The following is a 21705-nucleotide window of genomic DNA, read 5'->3' on the forward strand; positions in this document are numbered from 1 at the left end:
AGAGGACATTTGGAACCTTATGCTTCTGCATGCCTTTGACAGCGAGCACAAGCTGTTATCAACCTTAATGAGGTCACACGCTTACCATACCAGTTACCATACACCCGCTTACTGTCATACCAGTAACACCTACTGGTAAAAAGCTCAACTTCCCACAAGATCTGATAAATCCAAAAAGTCAGCTCGCTGTTCTCTACTGCAAAGGTACCAGTCAACCTGACAATGTAGAATTGACATCACAAGATAGTTTTAAAACAGTTGTTTTCAAATAAACATGAGTGTTGAATTTGCTTGTCATATTATTCTATTTTGACTATGTTTAGTTTGTGTACTTTTACTTAACTTGTAGGTGCTAATTCAAATATTATTGGTTCAGATATAGTGAAAGTGTTAAGCTCTTGTAAGTAATGCTGATATTTACCAGTACAAGTTACTTCTTTATTCTATAAGTCAAACAATCATCTATTGTACCTGATATATTGTTAGGTTCTATGGTATCTTATCTATTATGAAGCTTTATGGTACCTGATATATTGTAAGGCTCTGTAGTACCTGATGTATCTTAAGGTTTTTGGTACTTGATCAATTGTAAGGTTCTATGGTACCTGATCATTTGCAAAGTTCTATAGTAACTGAGCTATTGTCAGGTTCGCCCTTCACTCAGTTAGAGTACAGCAAATGGTGTATCGATAACTAACCATTATATTTAGAAGGTTGAAGTAGAGTAATAAAACTATGATGGTAAAATCTTATTGGTAAAGACAGTGACGGCTGTATTTGTACTTTAATACTTTTTTTGTGCTACGCTAGGTAACTCTATGTTTACACATAGAGTTTGCTAGCGTAGCACAAAAATACAGCTCAAGTTGATAGGCTATTACTTACTGCTGTGACAAAACATCTAATACTAGTAGTTAGTAACACAAGAGATCTGTTATATTTTTTTTCAGGTGGTAAACTGATGAGCTGCTATACACTGTTGCACTATGGAACTGTCACATTTCCCTGTTTTCTTTAGTGCTCGCCGTGGAGGAATGTCAGTTATACCTAAACTTTCATGCCAAGTTCTATACCTGCACCATCTACAGTTATCGCCAGACGATAGGTTGTGACAATTTTGAAGGCAGTTCTGATCAGCAAGAGTGTAAATTCATGAATTGCGAAATAATGATTCAGCTTGAGGTACGTTCCTAGAGTTGTTCCATTTTTCCTGACTAAAAGTAATTTTTATTTTGCGTGTAAATTTTAATAAGTGGCTAGCATTGATAGAAAGATATGTATTTTCTCTATTTTAAAGTTTTTTGGTACCTGACCGATTGTAAAGTTTTATGATATCTGATATATTATCAGGTTCAATGGTATCTGATATATTGTAAGGTTCTATGGTATCTATTCTATTTTGGTGTAGTGGATTGAAGGTTGCAAATTCGAATCCTACGCAATGTAATGTTTTTCTAAACCTGTAATTGTGGTTTCAGACAGACAAAAGGACACGACTCATATGATAGCATAGAATGCACATGTTGCATATTATTCATTGAGTATGCTCACTAAATTATTCACTGAAAAAGAAACTGTTCAATTGCTTCACATCTGGTTAAAGTTGAGAATTCTTTTGAAACTAGTTAACATATGATTGGTTTTTATGACATGGTTATTTTTTCTTTAATTCAGAGTAGCAGAGGACATTTGGAACCTTATGCTTCTGCATGCCTTTGACAGCGAGCACAAGCTGTTATCAACCTTAATGAGGTCACACGCTTACCATACCAGTTACCATACACCCGCTTACTGTCATACCAGTAACGCCTACTGGTAAAAAGCTCAACTTCCCACAAGATCTGATAAATCCAAAAGGTCAGCTCGCTGTTCTCTACTGCAAAGGTACCAGTCAACCTGACAATGTAGAATTGACATCACAAGATAGTTTTAAAACAGTTGTTTTCAAATAAACATGAGTGTTGAATTTGCTTGTCATATTATTCTATTTTGACTATGTTTAGTTTGTGCACTTTTACTTAACTTGTAGGTGCTAATTCAAATATTATTGGTTCAGATATAGTGAAAGTGTTAAGCTCTTGTAAGTAATGCTGATATTTACCAGTACAAGTTACTTCTTTATTCTATAAGTCAAACAATCATCTATTGTACCTGATATATTGTTAGGTTCTATGGTATCTTATCTATTATGAAGCTTTATGGTACCTGATATATTGTAAGGCTCTGTAGTACCTGATGTATCGTAAGGTTTTTGGTACTTGATCAATTGTAAGGTTCTATGGTACCTGATCATTTGCAAAGTTCTATAGTAACTGAGCTATTGTCAGGTTCGCCCTTCACTCAGTTAGAGTACAGCAAATGGTGTATCGATAACTAACCATTATATTTAGAAGGTTGAAGTAGAGTAATAAAACTATGATGGTAAAATCTTATTGGTAAAGACAGTGACGGCTGTATTTGTACTTTAATACTTTTTTTGTGCTACGCTAGGTAACTCTATGTTTACACATAGAGTTTGCTAGCGTAGCACAAAAATACAGCTCAAGTTGATAGGCTATTACTTACTGCTGTGACAAAACATCTAATACTAGTAGTTAGTAACACAAGAGATCTGTTATATTTTTTTCAGGTGGTAAACTGATGAGCTGCTATACACTGTTGCACTATGGAACTGTCACATTTCCCTGTTTTCTTTAGTGCTCGCCGTGGAGGAATGTCAGTTATACCTAAACTTTCATGCCAAGTTCTATACCTGCATCATCTACAGTTATCGCCAGACGATAGGTTGTGACAATTTTGAAGGCAGTTCTGATCAGCAAGAGTGTAAATTCATGAATTGCGAAATAATGATTCAGCTTGAGGTACGTTCCTAGAGTTGTTCCATTTTTCCTGACTAAAAGTAATTTTTATTTTGCGTGTAAATTTTAATAAGTGGCTAGCATTGATAGAAAGATATGTATTTTCTCTATTTTAAAGTTTTATGGTACCTGACCGATTGTAAAGTTTTATGATATCTGATATATTATCAGGTTCAATGGTATCTGATATATTGTAAGGTTCTATGGTATCTATTCTATTTGGGTGTAGTGGATTGAAGGTTGCAAATTCGAATCCTACGCAATGTAATGTTTTTCTAAACCTGTAATTGTGGTTTCAGACAGACAAAAGGACACGACTCATATGATAGCATAGAATGCACATGTTGCATATTATTCATTGAGTATGCTCACTAAATTATTCACTGAAAAAGAAACTGTTCAATTGCTTCACATCTGGTTAAAGTTGAGAATTCTTTTGAAACTAGTTAACATATGATTGGTTTTTATGACATGGTTATTTTTTCTTTAATTCAGAGTAGCAGAGGACATTTGGAACCTTATGCTTCTGCATGCCTTTGACAGCGAGCACAAGCTGTTATCAACCTTAATGAGGTCACACGCTTACCATACCAGTTACCATACACCCGCTTACTGTCATACCAGTAACACCTACTGGTAAAAAGCTCAACTTCCCACAAGATCTGATAAATCCAAAAAGTCAGCTCGCTGTTCTCTACTGCAAAGGTACCAGTCAACCTGACAATGTAGAATTGACATCACAAGATAGTTTTAAAACAGTTGTTTTCAAATAAACATGAGTGTTGAATTTGCTTGTCATATTATTCTATTTTGACTATGTTTAGTTTGTGTACTTTTACTTAACTTGTAGGTGCTAATTCAAATATTATTGGTTCAGATATAGTGAAAGTGTTAAGCTCTTGTAAGTAATGCTGATATTTACCATTACAAGTTACTTCTTTATTCTATAAGTCAAACAATCATCTATTGTACCTGATATATTGTTAGGTTCTATGGTATCTTATCTATTATGAAGCTTTATGGTACCTGATATATTGTAAGGCTCTGTAGTACCTGATGTATCTTAAGGTTTTTGGTACTTGATCAATTGTAAGGTTCTATGGTACCTGATCATTTGCAAAGTTCTATAGTAACTGAGCTATTGTCAGGTTCGCCCTTCACTCAGTTAGAGTACAGCAAATGGTGTATCGATAACTAACCATTATATTTAGAAGGTTGAAGTAGAGTAATAAAACTATGATGGTAAAATCCTATTGGTAAAGACAGTGACGGCTGTATTTGTACTTTAATACATTTTTTGTGCTACGCTAGGTAACTCTATGTTTACACATAGAGTTTGCTAGCGTAGCACAAAAATACAGCTCAAGTTGATAGGCTATTACTTACTGCTGTGACAAAACATCTAATACTAGTAGTTAGTAACACAAGAGATCTGTTATATTTTTTTTCAGGTGGTAAACTGATGAGCTGCTATACACTGTTGCACTATGGAACTGTCACATTTCCCTGTTTTCTTTAGTGCTCGCCGTGGAGGAATGTCAGTTATACCTAAACTTTCATGCCAAGTTCTATACCTGCACCATCTACAGTTATCGCCAGACGATAGGTTGTGACAATTTTGAAGGCAGTTCTGATCAGCAAGAGTGTAAATTCATGAATTGCGAAATAATGATTCAGCTTGAGGTACGTTCCTAGAGTTGTTCCATTTTTCCTGACTAAAAGTAATTTTTATTTTGCGTGTAAATTTTAATAAGTGGCTAGCATTGATAGAAAGATATGTATTTTCTCTATTTTAAAGTTTTATGGTACCTGACCGATTGTAAAGTTTTATGATATCTGATATATTATCAGGTTCAATGGTATCTGATATATTGTAAGGTTCTATGGTATCTATTCTATTTGGGTGTAGTGGATTGAAGGTTGCAAATTCGAATCCTACGCAATGTAATGTTTTTCTAAACCTGTAATTGTGGTTTCAGACAGACAAAAGGACACGACTCATATGATAGCATAGAATGCACATGTTGCATATTATTCATTGAGTATGCTCACTAAATTATTCACTGAAAAAGAAACTGTTCAATTGCTTCACATCTGGTTAAAGTTGAGAATTCTTTTGAAACTAGTTAACATATGATTGGTTTTTATGACATGGTTATTTTTTCTTTAATTCAGAGTAGCAGAGGACATTTGGAACCTTATGCTTCTGCATGCCTTTGACAGCGAGCACAAGCTGTTATCAACCTTAATGAGGTCACACGCTTACCATACCAGTTACCATACACCCGCTTACTGTCATACCAGTAACACCTACTGGTAAAAAGCTCAACTTCCCACAAGATCTGATAAATCCAAAAAGTCAGCTCGCTGTTCTCTACTGCAAAGGTACCAGTCAACCTGACAATGTAGAATTGACATCACAAGATAGTTTTAAAACAGTTGTTTTCAAATAAACATGAGTGTTGAATTTGCTTGTCATATTATTCTATTTTGACTATGTTTAGTTTGTGTACTTTTACTTAACTTGTAGGTGCTAATTCAAATATTATTGGTTCAGATATAGTGAAAGTGTTAAGCTCTTGTAAGTAATGCTGATATTTACCATTACAAGTTACTTCTTTATTCTATAAGTCAAACAATCATCTATTGTACCTGATATATTGTTAGGTTCTATGGTATCTTATCTATTATGAAGCTTTATGGTACCTGATATATTGTAAGGCTCTGTAGTACCTGATGTATCTTAAGGTTTTTGGTACTTGATCAATTGTAAGGTTCTATGGTACCTGATCATTTGCAAAGTTCTATAGTAACTGAGCTATTGTCAGGTTCGCCCTTCACTCAGTTAGAGTACAGCAAATGGTGTATCGATAACTAACCATTATATTTAGAAGGTTGAAGTAGAGTAATAAAACTATGATGGTAAATCTTATTGGTAAAGACAGTGACGGCTGTATTTGTACTTTAATACTTTTTTTGTGCTACGCTAGGTAACTCTATGTTTACACATAGAGTTTGCTAGCGTAGCACAAAAATACAGCTCAAGTTGATAGGCTATTACTTACTGCTGTGACAAAACATCTAATACTAGTAGTTAGTAACACAAGAGATCTGTTATATTTTTTTTCAGGTGGTAAACTGATGAGCTGCTATACACTGTTGCACTATGGAACTGTCACATTTCCCTGTTTTCTTTAGTGCTCGCCGTGGAGGAATGTCAGTTATACCTAAACTTTCATGCCAAGTTCTATACCTGCACCATCTACAGTTATCGCCAGACGATAGGTTGTGACAATTTTGAAGGCAGTTCTGATCAGCAAGAGTGTAAATTCATGAATTGCGAAATAATGATTCAGCTTGAGGTACGTTCCTAGAGTTGTTCCATTTTTCCTGACTAAAAGTAATTTTTATTTTGCGTGTAAATTTTAATAAGTGGCTAGCATTGATAGAAAGATATGTATTTTCTCTATTTTAAAGTTTTATGGTACCTGACCGATTGTAAAGTTTTATGATATCTGATATATTATCAGGTTCAATGGTATCTGATATATTGTAAGGTTCTATGGTATCTATTCTATTTGGGTGTAGTGGATTGAAGGTTGCAAATTCGAATCCTACGCAATGTAATGTTTTTCTAAACCTGTAATTGTGGTTTCAGACAGACAAAAGGACACGACTCATATGATAGCATAGAATGCACATGTTGCATATTATTCATTGAGTATGCTCACTAAATTATTCACTGAAAAAGAAACTGTTCAATTGCTTCACATCTGGTTAAAGTTGAGAATTCTTTTGAAACTAGTTAACATATGATTGGTTTTTATGACATGGTTATTTTTTCTTTAATTCAGAGTAGCAGAGGACATTTGGAACCTTATGCTTCTGCATGCCTTTGACAGCGAGCACAAGCTGTTATCAACCTTAATGAGGTCACACGCTTACCATACCAGTTACCATACACCCGCTTACTGTCATACCAGTAACACCTACTGGTAAAAAGCTCAACTTCCCACAAGATCTGATAAATCCAAAAAGTCAGCTCGCTGTTCTCTACTGCAAAGGTACCAGTCAACCTGACAATGTAGAATTGACATCACAAGATAGTTTTAAAACAGTTGTTTTCAAATAAACATGAGTGTTGAATTTGCTTGTCATATTATTCTATTTTGACTATGTTTAGTTTGTGTACTTTTACTTAACTTGTAGGTGCTAATTCAAATATTATTGGTTCAGATATAGTGAAAGTGTTAAGCTCTTGTAAGTAATGCTGATATTTACCAGTACAAGTTACTTCTTTATTCTATAAGTCAAACAATCATCTATTGTACCTGATATATTGTTAGGTTCTATGGTATCTTATCTACATATTATGAAGCTTTATGGTACCTGATATATTGTAAGGCTCTGTAGTACCTGATGTATCTTAAGGTTTTTGGTACTTGATCAATTGTAAGGTTCTATGGTACCTGATCATTTGCAAAGTTCTATAGTAACTGAGCTATTGTCAGGTTCGCCCTTCACTCAGTTAGAGTACAGCAAATGGTGTATCGATAACTAACCATTATATTTAGAAGGTTGAAGTAGAGTAATAAAACTATGATGGTAAAATCTTATTGGTAAAGACAGTGACGGCTGTATTTGTACTTTAATACTTTTTTTGTGCTACGCTAGGTAACTCTATGTTTACACATAGAGTTTGCTAGCGTAGCACAAAAATACAGCTCAAGTTGATAGGCTATTACTTACTGCTGTGACAAAACATCTAATACTAGTAGTTAGTAACACAAGAGATCTGTTATATTTTTTTTCAGGTGGTAAACTGATGAGCTGCTATACACTGTTGCACTATGGAACTGTCACATTTCCCTGTTTTCTTTAGTGCTCGCCGTGGAGGAATGTCAGTTATACCTAAACTTTCATGCCAAGTTCTATACCTGCACCATCTACAGTTATCGCCAGACGATAGGTTGTGACAATTTTGAAGGCAGTTCTGATCAGCAAGAGTGTAAATTCATGAATTGCGAAATAATGATTCAGCTTGAGGTACGTTCCTAGAGTTGTTCCATTTTTCCTGACTAAAAGTAATTTTTATTTTGCGTGTAAATTTTAATAAGTGGCTAGCATTGATAGAAAGATATGTATTTTCTCTATTTTAAAGTTTTATGGTACCTGACCGATTGTAAAGTTTTATGATATCTGATATATTATCAGGTTCAATGGTATCTGATATATTGTAAGGTTCTATGGTATCTATTCTATTTGGGTGTAGTGGATTGAAGGTTGCAAATTCGAATCCTACGCAATGTAATGTTTTTCTAAACCTGTAATTGTGGTTTCAGACAGACAAAAGGACACGACTCATATGATAGCATAGAATGCACATGTTGCATATTATTCATTGAGTATGCTCACTAAATTATTCACTGAAAAAGAAACTGTTCAATTGCTTCACATCTGGTTAAAGTTGAGAATTCTTTTGAAACTAGTTAACATATGATTGGTTTTTATGACATGGTTATTTTTTCTTTAATTCAGAGTAGCAGAGGACATTTGGAACCTTATGCTTCTGCATGCCTTTGACAGCGAGCACAAGCTGTTATCAACCTTAATGAGGTCACACGCTTACCATACCAGTTACCATACACCCGCTTACTGTCATACCAGTAACACCTACTGGTAAAAAGCTCAACTTCCCACAAGATCTGATAAATCCAAAAAGTCAGCTCGCTGTTCTCTACTGCAAAGGTACCAGTCAACCTGACAATGTAGAATTGACATCACAAGATAGTTTTAAAACAGTTGTTTTCAAATAAACATGAGTGTTGAATTTGCTTGTCATATTATTCTATTTTGACTATGTTTAGTTTGTGTACTTTTACTTAACTTGTAGGTGCTAATTCAAATATTATTGGTTCAGATATAGTGAAAGTGTTAAGCTCTTGTAAGTAATGCTGATGTTTACCAGTACAAGTTACTTCTTTATTCTATAAGTCAAACAATCATCTATTGTACCTGATATATTGTTAGGTTCTATGGTATCTTATCTATTACGAAGCTTTATGGTACCTGATATATTGTAAGGCTCTGTAGTACCTGATGTATCTTAAGGTTTTTGGTACTTGATCAATTGTAAGGTTCTATGGTACCTGATCATTTGCAAAGTTCTATAGTAACTGAGCTATTGTCAGGTTCGCCCTTCACTCAGTTAGAGTACAGCAAATGGTGTATCGATAACTAACCATTATATTTAGAAGGTTGAAGTAGAGTAATAAAACTATGATGGTAAAATCTTATTGGTAAAGACAGTGACGGCTGTATTTGTACTTTAATACTTTTTTTGTGCTACGCTAGGTAACTCTATGTTTACACATAGAGTTTGCTAGCGTAGCACAAAAATACAGCTCAAGTTGATAGGCTATTACTTACTGCTGTGACAAAACATCTAATACTAGTAGTTAGTAACACAAGAGATCTGTTATATTTTTTTTCAGGTGGTAAACTGATGAGCTGCTATACACTGTTGCACTATGGAACTGTCACATTTCCCTGTTTTCTTTAGTGCTCGCCGTGGAGGAATGTCAGTTATACCTAAACTTTCATGCCAAGTTCTATACCTGCACCATCTACAGTTATCGCCAGACGATAGGTTGTGACAATTTTGAAGGCAGTTCTGATCAGCAAGAGTGTAAATTCATGAATTGCGAAATAATGATTCAGCTTGAGGTACGTTCCTAGAGTTGTTCCATTTTTCCTGACTAAAAGTAATTTTTATTTTGCGTGTAAATTTTAATAAGTGGCTAGCATTGATAGAAAGATATGTATTTTCTCTATTTTAAAGTTTTATGGTACCTGACCGATTGTAAAGTTTTATGATATCTGATATATTATCAGGTTCAATGGTATCTGATATATTGTAAGGTTCTATGGTATCTATTCTATTTTGGTGTAGTGGATTGAAGGTTGCAAATTCGAATCCTACGCAATGTAATGTTTTTCTAAACCTGTAATTGTGGTTTCAGACAGACAAAAGGACACGACTCATATGATAGCATAGAATGCACATGTTGCATATTATTCATTGAGTATGCTCACTAAATTATTCACTGAAAAAGAAACTGTTCAATTGCTTCACATCTGGTTAAAGTTGAGAATTCTTTTGAAACTAGTTAACATATGATTGGTTTTTATGACATGGTTATTTTTTCTTTAATTCAGAGTAGCAGAGGACATTTGGAACCTTATGCTTCTGCATGCCTTTGACAGCGAGCACAAGCTGTTATCAACCTTAATGAGGTCACACGCTTACCATACCAGTTACCATACACCCGCTTACTGTCATACCAGTAACGCCTACTGGTAAAAAGCTCAACTTCCCACAAGATCTGATAAATCCAAAAGGTCAGCTCGCTGTTCTCTACTGCAAAGGTACCAGTCAACCTGACAATGTAGAATTGACATCACAAGATAGTTTTAAAACAGTTGTTTTCAAATAAACATGAGTGTTGAATTTGCTTGTCATATTATTCTATTTTGACTATGTTTAGTTTGTGCACTTTTACTTAACTTGTAGGTGCTAATTCAAATATTATTGGTTCAGATATAGTGAAAGTGTTAAGCTCTTGTAAGTAATGCTGATATTTACCAGTACAAGTTACTTCTTTATTCTATAAGTCAAACAATCATCTATTGTACCTGATATATTGTTAGGTTCTATGGTATCTTATCTATTATGAAGCTTTATGGTACCTGATATATTGTAAGGCTCTGTAGTACCTGATGTATCGTAAGGTTTTTGGTACTTGATCAATTGTAAGGTTCTATGGTACCTGATCATTTGCAAAGTTCTATAGTAACTGAGCTATTGTCAGGTTCGCCCTTCACTCAGTTAGAGTACAGCAAATGGTGTATCGATAACTAACCATTATATTTAGAAGGTTGAAGTAGAGTAATAAAACTATGATGGTAAAATCTTATTGGTAAAGACAGTGACGGCTGTATTTGTACTTTAATACTTTTTTTGTGCTACGCTAGGTAACTCTATGTTTACACATAGAGTTTGCTAGCGTAGCACAAAAATACAGCTCAAGTTGATAGGCTATTACTTACTGCTGTGACAAAACATCTAATACTAGTAGTTAGTAACACAAGAGATCTGTTATATTTTTTTCAGGTGGTAAACTGATGAGCTGCTATACACTGTTGCACTATGGAACTGTCACATTTCCCTGTTTTCTTTAGTGCTCGCCGTGGAGGAATGTCAGTTATACCTAAACTTTCATGCCAAGTTCTATACCTGCACCATCTACAGTTATCGCCAGACGATAGGTTGTGACAATTTTGAAGGCAGTTCTGATCAGCAAGAGTGTAAATTCATGAATTGCGAAATAATGATTCAGCTTGAGGTACGTTCCTAGAGTTGTTCCATTTTTCCTGACTAAAAGTAATTTTTATTTTGCGTGTAAATTTTAATAAGTGGCTAGCATTGATAGAAAGATATGTATTTTCTCTATTTTAAAGTTTTATGGTACCTGACCGATTGTAAAGTTTTATGATATCTGATATATTATCAGGTTCAATGGTATCTGATATATTGTAAGGTTCTATGGTATCTATTCTATTTGGGTGTAGTGGATTGAAGGTTGCAAATTCGAATCCTACGCAATGTAATGTTTTTCTAAACCTGTAATTGTGGTTTCAGACAGACAAAAGGACACGACTCATATGATAGCATAGAATGCACATGTTGCATATTATTCATTGAGTATGCTCACTAAATTATTCACTGAAAAAGAAACTGTTCAATTGCTTCACATCTGGTTAAAGTTGAGAATTCTTTTGAAACTAGTTAACATATGATTGGTTTTTATGACATGGTTATTTTTTCTTTAATTCAGAGTAGCAGAGGACATTTGGAACCTTATGCTTGTGCATGCCTTTGACAGCGAACACAAGCTGTTATCAACCTTAATGAGGTCACACGCTTACCATACCAGTTACCATACACCCGCTTACTGTCATACCAGTAACACCTACTGGTAAAAAGCTCAACTTCCCACAAGATTTGATAAATCCAAAAAGTCAGCTCGCTGTTCTCTACTGCAAAGGTACCAGTCAACCTGACAATGTACAATTGACATCACAAGATAGTTTTAAAACAGTTGTTTTCAAATAAACATGAGTGTTGAATTTGCTTGTCATATTATTCTATTTTGACTATGTTTAGTTTGTGCACTTTTACTTAACTTGTAGGTGCTAATTCAAATATTATTGGTTCAGATATAGTGAAAGTGTTAAGCTCTTGTAAGTAATGCTGATATTTACCAGTACAAGTTACTTCTTTATTCTATAAGTCAAACAATCATCTATTGTACCTGATATATTGTTAGGTTCTATGGTATCTTATCTATTATGAAGCTTTATGGTACCTGATATATTGTAAGGCTCCGTAGTACCTGATGTATCGTAAGGTTTTTGGTACTTGATCAATTGTAAGGTTCTATGGTACCTGATCATTTGCAAAGTTCTATAGTAACTGAGCTATTGTCAGGTTCGCCCTTCACTCAGTTAGAGTACAGCAAATGGTGTATCAATAACTAACCATTATATTTAGAAGGTTGAAGTAGAGTAATAAAACTATGATGGTAAAATCTTATTGGTAAAGACAGTGACGGCTGTATTTGTACTTTAATACTTTTTTTGTGCTACGCTAGGTAACTCTATGTTTACACATAGAGTTTGCTAGCGTAGCACAAAAATACAGCTCAAGTTGATAGGCTATTACTTACTGCTGTGACAAAACATCTAATACTAGTAGTTAGTAACACAAGAGATCTGTTATATTTTTTTTCAGGTGGTAAACTGATGAGCTGCTATACACTGTTGCACTATGGAACTGTCACATTTCCCTGTTTTCTTTAGTGCTCGCCGTGGAGGAATGTCAGTTATACCTAAACTTTCATGCCAAGTTCTATACCTGCACCATCTACAGTTATCGCCACACGATAGGTTGTGACAATTTTGAAGGCAGTTCCGATCAGCAAGAGTGTAAATTCATGAATTGCGAAATAATGATTAGGCTTGAGGTACGTTTCTAAAGTTTTTCCATTTTTCCTGACTAAAGGTGATTTTTATTTTGCGTGTAAACATATAAAAGTGACTAGCATTGATAGAAAGCTATGTATTTTCTCTATTGTAAGGTGCTATGGTACCTGATCAATTGCAAAGTTCTATGGTAAATGAGCTAATGTCAGGTTTGCCCTACATACAGTTAGAGTACAGCAAATGTTGTATCGATAACTAACCATTAGATTTGGAAGGTTGAAGTAGAGTAATAAAACTATGATGGTAAAATCTTATTGGTAAAGACAGTGACGGCGGTATTTATACTTTAATACTTTTTTTGTGCTACGCTAGGTAACTCTATGTTTACACATAGAATTACCTAGCGTAGCACAAAATACAGTTCAAGTTGATATTATTTACTGCTGTGACAAAACCTCTTTTACTAGTAGTTAGTAACACAAGAGATCTGTTATATTTTTTTGAGGTGGTAAACTGATGAGCCGCTATACACTGTTGCACTATGGAACTGTCACATTTCCCTGTTTTCTTTAGTGCTCGCCGAGGAGGAATGTCAGTTATACCTAAACTTTCATGCCAAGTTCTATACCTGCACCATCTACAGTTATCGCCACCCGATAGATTGTGACAATTTTGCAGGCAGTTCCGATCAGCAAGAGTATAAATTCATGAATTGCGAAATAATGATTCAGCTTGAGGTACGTTCCTAGAGTTGTTCCATTTTTCCTGACTAAAAGTAATTTTTATTTTGCGTGTAAATTTTAATAAGTGGCTAGCATTGATAGAAAGATATGTATTTTCTCTATTTTAAAGTTTTATGGTACCTGATCAATTGCAAAGTTCTATGGTAAATGAGCTAATGTCAGGTTTGCCCTACATACAGTTAGAGTACAGCAAATGTTGTATCGATAACTAACCATTAGATTTGGAAGGTTGAAGTAGAGTAATAAAACTATGATGGTAAAATCTTATTGGTAAAGACAGTGACGGCGGTATTTATACTTTAATACATTTTTTGTGCTACGCTAGGTAACTCTATGTTTACACATAGAATTACCTAGCGTAGCACAAAAATACAGTTCAAGTTGATATTATTTACTGCTGTGACAAAACCTCTTTTACTAGTAGTTAGTAACACAAGAGATCTGTTATATTTTTTTGAGGTGGTAAACTGATGAGCCGCTATACACTGTTGCACTATGGAACTGTCACATTTCCCTGTTTTCTTTAGTGCTCGCCGAGGAGGAATGTCAGTTATACCTAAACTTTCATGCCAAGTTCTATACCTGCACCATCTACAGTTATCGCCACCCGATAGATTGTGACAATTTTGCAGGCAGTTCCGATCAGCAAGAGTATAAATTCATGAATTGCGAAATAATGATTCAGCTTGAGGTACGTTCCTAGAGTTGTTCCATTTTTCCTGACTAAAAGGAATTTTTATTTTGCGTGTAAATTTTAATAAGTGGCTAGCATTGATAGAAAGATATGTATTTTCTCTATTTTAAAGTTTTATGGTACCTGACCGATTGTAAAGTTTTATGATATCTGATATATTATCAGGTTCAATGGTATCTGATATATTGTAAGGTTCTATGGTATCTATTCTATTTGGGTGTAGTGGATTGAAGGTTGCAAATTCGAATCCTACGCAATGTAATGTTTTTCTAAACCTGTAATTGTGGTTTCAGACAGACAAAAGGACACGACTCATATGATAGCATAGAATGCACATGTTGCATATTATTCATTGAGTATGCTCACTAAATTATTCACTGAAAAAGAAACTGTTCAATTGCTTCACATCTGGTTAAAGTTGAGAATTCTTTTGAAACTAGTTAACATATGATTGGTTTTTATGACATGGTTATTTTTTCTTTAATTCAGAGTAGCAGAGGACATTTGGAACCTTATGCTTCTGCATGCCTTTGACAGCAAGGACAAGCTGTTATCAACCTTAATGAGGTCACACGCTTACCATACCAGTTACCATACACCCGCTTACTGTCATACCAGTAACACCTACTGGTAAAAAGCTCAACTTCCCACAAGATCTGATAAATCCAAAAAGTCAGCTCGCTGTTCTCTACTGCAAAGGTACCAGTCAACCTGACAATGTAGAATTGACATCACAAGATAGTTTTAAAACAGTTGTTTTCAAATAAACATGAGTGTTGAATTTGCTTGTCATATTATTCTATTTTGACTATGTTTAGTTTGTGCACTTTTACTTAACTTGTAGGTGCTAATTCAAATATTATTGGTTCAGATATAGTGAAAGTGTTAAGCTCTTGTAAGTAATGCTGATATTTACCAGTACAAGTTACTTCTTTATTCTATAAGTCAAACAATCATCTATTGTACCTGATATATTGTTAGGTTCTATGGTATCTTATCTATTATGAAGCTTTATGGTACCTGATATATTGTAAGGCTCTGTAGTACCTGATGTATCGTAAGGTTTTTGGTACTTGATCAATTGTAAGGTTCTATGGTACCTGATCATTTGCAAAGTTCTATAGTAACTGAGCTATTGTCAGGTTCGCCCTTCACTCAGTTAGAGTACAGCAAATGGTGTATCGATAACTAACCATTATATTTAGAAAGTTGAAGTAGAGTAATAAAACTATGATGGTAAAATCCTATTGGTAAAGACAGTGACGGCTGTATTTGTACTTTAATACATTTTTTGTGCTATGCTAGGTAACTCTATGTTTACACATAGAGTTTGCTAGCGTAGCACAAAAATACAGCTCAAGTTGATAGGCTATTACTTACTGCTGTTACAAAACATCTAATACTAGTAGTTAGTAACACAAGAGATCTGTTATATTTTTTTTCAGGTGGTAAACTGATGAGCTGCTATACACTGTTGCACTATGGAACTGTCACATTTCCCTGTTTTCTTTAGTGCTCGCCGTGGAGGAATGTCAGTTATACCTAAACTTTCATGCCAAGTTCTATACCTGCACCATCTACAGTTATCGCCACACGATAGGTTGTGACAATTTTGAAGGCAGTTCTGATCAGCAAGAGTGTAAATTCATGAATTGCGAAATAATGATTGGGCTTGAGGTACGTTTCTAAAGTTTTTCCATTTTTCCTGACTAAAGGTGATTTTTATTTTGCGTGTAAACATATAAAAGTGACTAGCATTGATAGAAAGATATGTATTTTCTCTATTTGAAAGTTTTATGGTACCTGATCATTTGCAAAGTTCTATGGTAAATGAGCTAATGTCAGGTTTGCCCTACATACAGTTAGAGTACAGCAAATGTTGTATCGATAACTAACCATTAGATTTGGAAGGTTGAAGTAGAGTAATAAAACTATGATGGTAAAATCTTATTGGTAAAGACAGTGACGGCGGTATTTATACTTTAATACATTTTTTGTGCTACGCTAGGTAACTCTATGTTTACACATAGAGTTTGCTAGCGTAGCACAAAAATACAGCTCAAGTTGATAGGCTATTACTTACTGCTGTGACAAAACTTCTTTTACTAGTAGTTAGTAACACAAGAGATCTGTTATATTTTTTTGAGGTGGTAAACTGATGAGCCGCTATACACTGTTGCACTATGGAACTGTCACATTTCCCTGTTTTCTTTAGTGCTCGCCGAGGAGGAATGTCAGTTATACCTAAACTTTCATGCCAAGTTCTATACCTGCACCATCTACAGTTATCGCCACCCGATAGATTGTGACAATTTTGCAGGCAGTTCCGATCAGCAAGAGTATATATTCATGAATTGCGAAATAATCATTCAGCTTGAGGTACGTTCCTAGAGTTGTTCCATTTTTCCTGACTAAAAGTAATTTTTATTTTGCGTGTAAATTTTAATAAGTGGCTAGCATTGATAGAAAGATATGTATTTTCTCTATTTTAAAGTTTTATGGTACCTGACCGATTGTAAAGTTTTATGATATCTGATATATTATCAGGTTCAATGGTATCTGATATATTGTAAGGTTCTATGGTATCTATTCTATTTGGGTGTAGTGGATTGAAGGTTGCAAATTCGAATCCTACGCAATGTAATGTTTTTCTAAACCTGTAATTGTGGTTTCAGACAGACAAAAGGACACGACTCATATGATAGCATAGAATGCACATGTTGCATATTATTCATTGAGTATGCTCACTAAATTATTCACTGAAAAAGAAACTGTTCAATTGCTTCACATCTGGTTAAAGTTGAGAATTCTTTTGAAACTAGTTAACATATGATTGGTTTTTATGACATGGTTATTTTTTCTTTAATTCAGAGTAGCAGAGGACATTTGGAACCTTATGCTTGTGCATGCCTTTGACAGCGAGCACAAGCTGTTATCAACCTTAATGAGGTCACACGCTTACCATACCAGTTACCATACACCCGCTTACTGTCATACCAGTAACACCTACTGGTAAAAAGCTCAACTTCCCACAAGATTTGATAAATCCAAAAAGTCAGCTCGCTGTTCTCTACTGCAAAGGTACCAGTCAACCTGACAATGTACAATTGACATCACAAGATAGTTTTAAAACAGTTGTTTTCAAATAAACATGAGTGTTGAATTTGCTTGTCATATTATTCTATTTTGACTATGTTTAGTTTGTGCACTTTTACTTAACTTGTAGGTGCTAATTCAAATATTATTGGTTCAGATATAGTGAAAGTGTTAAGCTCTTGTAAGTAATGCTGATATTTACCAGTACAAGTTACTTCTTTATTCTATAAGTCAAACAATCATCTATTGTACCTGATATATTGTTAGGTTCTATGGTATCTTATCTATTATGAAGCTTTATGGTACCTGATATATTGTAAGGCTCTGTAGTACCTGATGTATCGTAAGGTTTTTGGTACTTGATCAATTGTAAGGTTCTATGGTACCTGATCATTTGCAAAGTTCTATAGTAACTGAGCTATTGTCAGGTTCGCCCTTCACTCAGTTAGAGTACAGCAAATGGTGTATCAATAACTAACCATTATATTTAGAAGGTTGAAGTAGAGTAATAAAACTATGATGGTAAAATCTTATTGGTAAAGACAGTGACGGCTGTATTTGTACTTTAATACTTTTTTTGTGCTACGCTAGGTAACTCTATGTTTACACATAGAGTTTGCTAGCGTAGCACAAAAATACAGCTCAAGTTGATAGGCTATTACTTACTGCTGTGACAAAACATCTAATACTAGTAGTTAGTAACACAAGAGATCTGTTATATTTTTTTTCAGGTGGTAAACTGATGAGCTGCTATACACTGTTGCACTATGGAACTGTCACATTTCCCTGTTTTCTTTAGTGCTCGCCGTGGAGGAATGTCAGTTATACCTAAACTTTCATGCCAAGTTCTATACCTGCACCATCTACAGTTATCGCCACACGATAGGTTGTGACAATTTTGAAGGCAGTTCCGATCAGCAAGAGTGTAAATTCATGAATTGCGAAATAATGATTAGGCTTGAGGTACGTTTCTAAAGTTTTTCCATTTTTCCTGACTAAAGGTGATTTTTATTTTGCGTGTAAACATATAAAAGTGACTAGCATTGATAGAAAGCTATGTATTTTCTCTATTGTAAGGTGCTATGGTACCTGATCAATTGCAAAGTTCTATGGTAAATGAGCTAATGTCAGGTTTGCCCTACATACAGTTAGAGTACAGCAAATGTTGTATCGATAACTAACCATTAGATTTGGAAGGTTGAAGTAGAGTAATAAAACTATGATGGTAAAATCTTATTGGTAAAGACAGTGACGGCGGTATTTATACTTTAATACTTTTTTTGTGCTACGCTAGGTAACTCTATGTTTACACATAGAATTACCTAGCGTAGCACAAAATACAGTTCAAGTTGATATTATTTACTGCTGTGACAAAACCTCTTTTACTAGTAGTTAGTAACACAAGAGATCTGTTATATTTTTTTGAGGTGGTAAACTGATGAGCCGCTATACACTGTTGCACTATGGAACTGTCACATTTCCCTGTTTTCTTTAGTGCTCGCCGAGGAGGAATGTCAGTTATACCTAAACTTTCATGCCAAGTTCTATACCTGCACCATCTACAGTTATCGCCACCCGATAGATTGTGACAATTTTGCAGGCAGTTCCGATCAGCAAGAGTATAAATTCATGAATTGCGAAATAATGATTCAGCTTGAGGTACGTTCCTAGAGTTGTTCCATTTTTCCTGACTAAAAGTAATTTTTATTTTGCGTGTAAATTTTAATAAGTGGCTAGCATTGATAGAAAGATATGTATTTTCTCTATTTTAAAGTTTTATGGTACCTGATCAATTGCAAAGTTCTATGGTAAATGAGCTAATGTCAGGTTTGCCCTACATACAGTTAGAGTACAGCAAATGTTGTATCGATAACTAACCATTAGATTTGGAAGGTTGAAGTAGAGTAATAAAACTATGATGGTAAAATCTTATTGGTAAAGACAGTGACGGCGGTATTTATACTTTAATACATTTTTTGTGCTACGCTAGGTAACTCTATGTTTACACATAGAATTACCTAGCGTAGCACAAAAATACAGTTCAAGTTGATATTATTTACTGCTGTGACAAAACCTCTTTTACTAGTAGTTAGTAACACAAGAGATCTGTTATATTTTTTTGAGGTGGTAAACTGATGAGCCGCTATACACTGTTGCACTATGGAACTGTCACATTTCCCTGTTTTCTTTAGTGCTCGCCGAGGAGGAATGTCAGTTATACCTAAACTTTCATGCCAAGTTCTATACCTGCACCATCTACAGTTATCGCCACCCGATAGATTGTGACAATTTTGCAGGCAGTTCCGATCAGCAAGAGTATAAATTCATGAATTGCGAAATAATGATTCAGCTTGAGGTACGTTCCTAGAGTTGTTCCATTTTTCCTGACTAAAAGGAATTTTTATTTTGCGTGTAAATTTTAATAAGTGGCTAGCATTGATAGAAAGATATGTATTTTCTCTATTTTAAAGTTTTATGGTACCTGACCGATTGTAAAGTTTTATGATATCTGATATATTATCAGGTTCAATGGTATCTGATATATTGTAAGGTTCTATGGTATCTATTCTATTTGGGTGTAGTGGATTGAAGGTTGCAAATTCGAATCCTACGCAATGTAATGTTTTTCTAAACCTGTAATTGTGGTTTCAGACAGACAAAAGGACACGACTCATATGATAGCATAGAATGCACATGTTGCATATTATTCATTGAGTATGCTCACTAAATTATTCACTGAAAAAGAAACTGTTCAATTGCTTCACATCTGGTTAAAGTTGAGAATTCTTTTGAAACTAGTTAACATATGATTGGTTTTTATGACATGGTTATTTTTTCTTTAATTCAGAGTAGCAGAGGACATTTGGAACCTTATGCTTCTGCATGCCTTTGACAGCGAGGACAAGCTGTTATCAACCTTAATGAGGTCACACGCTTACCATACCAGTTACCATACACCCGCTTACTGTCATACCAGTAACACCTACTGGTAAAAAGCTCAACTTCCCACAAGATCTGATAAATCCAAAAAGTCAGCTCGCTGTTCTCTACTGCAAAGGTACCAGTCAACCTGACAATGTAGAATTGACATCACAAGATAGTTTTAAAACAGTTGTTTTCAAATAAACATGAGTGTTGAATTTGCTTGTCATATTATTCTATTTTGACTATGTTTAGTTTGTGCACTTTTACTTAACTTGTAGGTGCTAATTCAAATATTATTGGTTCAGATATAGTGAAAGTGTTAAGCTCTTGTAAGTAATGCTGATATTTACCAGTACAAGTTACTTCTTTATTCTATAAGTCAAACAATCATCTATTGTACCTGATATATTGTTAGGTTCTATGGTATCTTATCTATTATGAAGCTTTATGGTACCTGATATATTGTAAGGCTCTGTAGTACCTGATGTATCGTAAGGTTTTTGGTACTTGATCAATTGTAAGGTTCTATGGTACCTGATCATTTGCAAAGTTCTATAGTAACTGAGCTATTGTCAGGTTCGCCCTTCACTCAGTTAGAGTACAGCAAATGGTGTATCGATAACTAACCATTATATTTAGAAGGTTGAAGTAGAGTAATAAAACTATGATGGTAAAATCCTATTGGTAAAGACAGTGACGGCTGTATTTGTACTTTAATACATTTTTTGTGCTATGCTAGGTAACTCTATGTTTACACATAGAGTTTGCTAGCGTAGCACAAAAATACAGCTCAAGTTGATAGGCTATTACTTACTGCTGTGACAAAACATCTAATACTAGTAGTTAGTAACACAAGAGATCTGTTATATTTTTTTTCAGGTGGTAAACTGATGAGCTGCTATACACTGTTGCACTATGGAACTGTCACATTTCCCTGTTTTCTTTAGTGCTCGCCGTGGAGGAATGTCAGTTATACCTAAACTTTCATGCCAAGTTCTATACCTGCACCATCTACAGTTATCGCCACACGATAGGTTGTGACAATTTTGAAGGCAGTTCTGATCAGCAAGAGTGTAAATTCATGAATTGCGAAATAATGATTGGGCTTGAGGTACGTTTCTAAAGTTTTTCCATTTTTCCTGACTAAAGGTGATTTTTATTTTGCGTGTAAACATATAAAAGTGACTAGCATTGATAGAAAGATATGTATTTTCTCTATTTGAAAGTCTTATGGTACCTGATCAATTGCAAAGTTCTATGGTAAATGAGCTAATGTCAGGTTTGCCCTACATACAGTTAGAGTACAGCAAATGTTGTATCGATAACTAACCATTAGATTTGGAAG

This window comes from Watersipora subatra, unplaced genomic scaffold (genome assembly GCF_963576615.1).
Source record: "Watersipora subatra unplaced genomic scaffold, tzWatSuba1.1 SCAFFOLD_29, whole genome shotgun sequence".
NCBI lineage: Eukaryota > Metazoa > Bryozoa > Gymnolaemata > Cheilostomatida > Watersiporidae > Watersipora > Watersipora subatra.